Source organism: Triticum aestivum, chromosome 1B, assembly GCF_018294505.1.
Source record: "Triticum aestivum cultivar Chinese Spring chromosome 1B, IWGSC CS RefSeq v2.1, whole genome shotgun sequence".
Taxonomy (NCBI): domain Eukaryota; kingdom Viridiplantae; phylum Streptophyta; class Magnoliopsida; order Poales; family Poaceae; genus Triticum; species Triticum aestivum.
In genome coordinates this window covers 610,231,058-610,234,120 of record NC_057795.1, presented here as the reverse complement: position 1 = coordinate 610,234,120, position 3,063 = coordinate 610,231,058, and positions in this window count along the sequence as shown.

The following is a 3,063-nucleotide window of genomic DNA, read 5'->3' as shown; positions in this document are numbered from 1 at the left end:
GAAAGGAAAGGGGGGCGCCGCCCCCCTCCTTGTCCAATTCGGACTGGGGGGAGGGGGGGGGGGGGAGGGCGCGCGCGGCTGCCCTTGGTCGCCCCTCCCCTTCTCCACTAGGGCCCAATAGGCTCATTTGTCTCCCCGGGGAGTTCCGGTAACCCCCTGGTACTCCGGTATATGCCCAATACTCCCCGAAACCATTCCAGTGTCCGAACATAGTCGTCCAATATACCAATCTTTATATCTCGACCATTTCGAAACTCCTCATCATGTCCGTGATCACATCCAGGACTCCGAACTACCTTCGGTACATCAAAACACATAAACTCATAATATAACCGTCATCGAATTTTAAGCGTGCGGACCCTACGGGTTCGAGAACTATGTAGACATGACCGAGACACGTCTCCGGTTAATAACCAATAGCGGAACCTGGATGCTCATATTGTCTGCCACATATTCTACGAAGATCTTTATCGGTCAAATCGCATAACAACATAAGTTGTTCCCTTTGTCATCGATATGTTACTTGGCCGAGATTCGATCGTCGGTATCTCAATACCTAGTTCAATCTCGTTACCGACAAGTCTCTTTACTCGTTCCGTAATACATCATTCCGCAAATAACTTATTAGTTGCAATTCTTGCAATGCTTATAGTGATGTGCATTACCGAGTGGGCCCAGAGATACCTCTCCGATAATCGGAGTGACAAATCCCAACCTCGAAATACGCCAACCCAACAAGTACCTTCGGAGACACCTGTAGAGCACCTTTATAATCACCCAGTTACGTTGTGACGTTTGGTAGCACACAAAGTGTTCCTCCGGTAAACGGGAGTTGCATAATCTCATAGTCATAGGAACATGTATAAGTCATGAAGAAAGCAATAGGAACATACTAAACGAGCAAGTGCTAAGCTAATGGAATGGGTCAAGTCAATCACATCATTCTCCTAATCATGTGATCCTGTTAATCAAATGACAACTCTTTGTCTATGGCTAGGAAACATAACCATCTTTGATCAACGAGTTAGTCAAGTAGAGGCATACTAGTGACACTATGTTTGTCTATGTATTCACACATGTATTATGTTTCCGGTTAATACAATTCTAGCATGAATAATAAACATTTATCATGAAATAAGGAAATAAATAATAACTTTATTATTGCCTCTAGGGCATATTTCCTTTAGTCTCCCACTTGCACTAGAGTCAATAATCTAGTTCACATCACCATGTGATTTAACACCAATATTCACATCTGTATGTGATTAACACCCATAGTTCACATCATCATGTGACCAACACCTGAAGGGTTTACTAGAGTCAATAATCTAGTTCACATTGCTATGTGATTAACACCCAAAGAGTACTAAGGTATGATCATGTTTTGCTCGTGAGAGAAGTTTAGTCAACGGGTCTGTCATATTAAGAGCCGTATGTATTTTGCAAATATTCTATGTCTACAATGCTCTGCACGGAGCTACTCTAGCTAATTGCTCCCACTTTCAATATGTATCCAGATTGAGACTTAGAGTCATCTGGATTGGTGTAAAAGCTTGCACCGATGTAACTCTTTACGATGAACTCTTTTATCACCTCCATAATACTTAGTCCTTACTAAGGATAATTTTGACCGCTGTCCAGTGATCTACTCCTAGATCACTATTGTACACCCTTGCCAAACTCAGTGTAGGGTATACAATAGATCTGGTACACAGCATAGCATATTTTATAGAACCTATGACTGAGGCATAGGGAATGACTTTTCATTCTCTTTCTATTTTCTGCCATGGTCGGGTTTTGAGTCTTACTCAACTTCACACCTTGCAACACAGGCAAGAACTCCTTCTTTGACTGTTCTATTTTGAACTACTTCAAAATCTTATCAACGTATGTACTCATTGAAAAATCTTATCAATCGTCTTGATCTATCTCTATAGATCTTGATGCTCAATGTGTAAGTAGCTTCACCGAGGTCTTTCTTTGAAAAAACTCCTTTCAAACACTCCTTTATGCTTTCTAGAAAAATTCTACATTATTTCCGGTCAATAATATGTCATTCACATATACTTATCAGAAATGCTGTAGTGCTCCCACTCACTTTCTTATAAATACATGCGTCTAAAAAATTTGTATAAAATCATATGCTTTGATCACACTACCAAAGCGTATATTCCAACTCCGAGATGCTTGCACCAGTCCATAGATGGATTACTGGAGCTTGCACACTTTTGTTAGCACTCTTTGGATCGACAAAACCTTCTGGTTGCATCATATACAACTCTTCTTTAAGAAATATCCATTTAAGGAATGCAATTTTTATATCCATTTGCCAGATTTCATAAAAGGTGGTAATTGCTAACATGATTCGGACAGACTTAAGCATTGATACGAGTGAGAAAATCTCATTGTATTCAACACCTTGAACTTGTTAAAAAACTTTTTATGACAAGTCGAGCTTTGTAGATAGTAACACTACTATCAGCGTCTATCTTCCTCTTGAAGATCCATTTATTTTCTATGGCTTGCCGATCATCGGGCAAGTCCACCAAAGTCCACACTTTGTTCTCATACATGGATCCCATCTCAGATTTCACGGCATTCAAGCCATTTCGCGGAATCTGGGCTCATCATCGCTTCCTTATAGTTCGTAGGTTCATCATGGTCTAGTAACATGACTTCCAGAACAGGATTACCGTACCACTCTGGTGCGTACTATACTTTGGAAGACCTACGAGGTTCTGTAGTAACTTAATCTGAAGTTTCATGATCATCATCATTAGCTTCCTCACTAATTGGTGTAGGAATCACATGAACTGATTTCTGTGATGAACTACTTTCCAATAAGGGAGCAGGCATAGTTACCTCATCAAGTTCTACTTTCCTCCCACTCATTTATTTCGAGAGAAACTCCTTCTCTAGAAAGGATCCATCTTATCAACGAATATCTTGCCTTCAGATCTGTGGTAGAAGGTGTACCCAACAGTTTCCTTTGGGTATTCTATGAAGACACACTTTTCCGATTTGGGTTCGAGCTTATCAGGTTGAAACTTTTTCACATAAGCA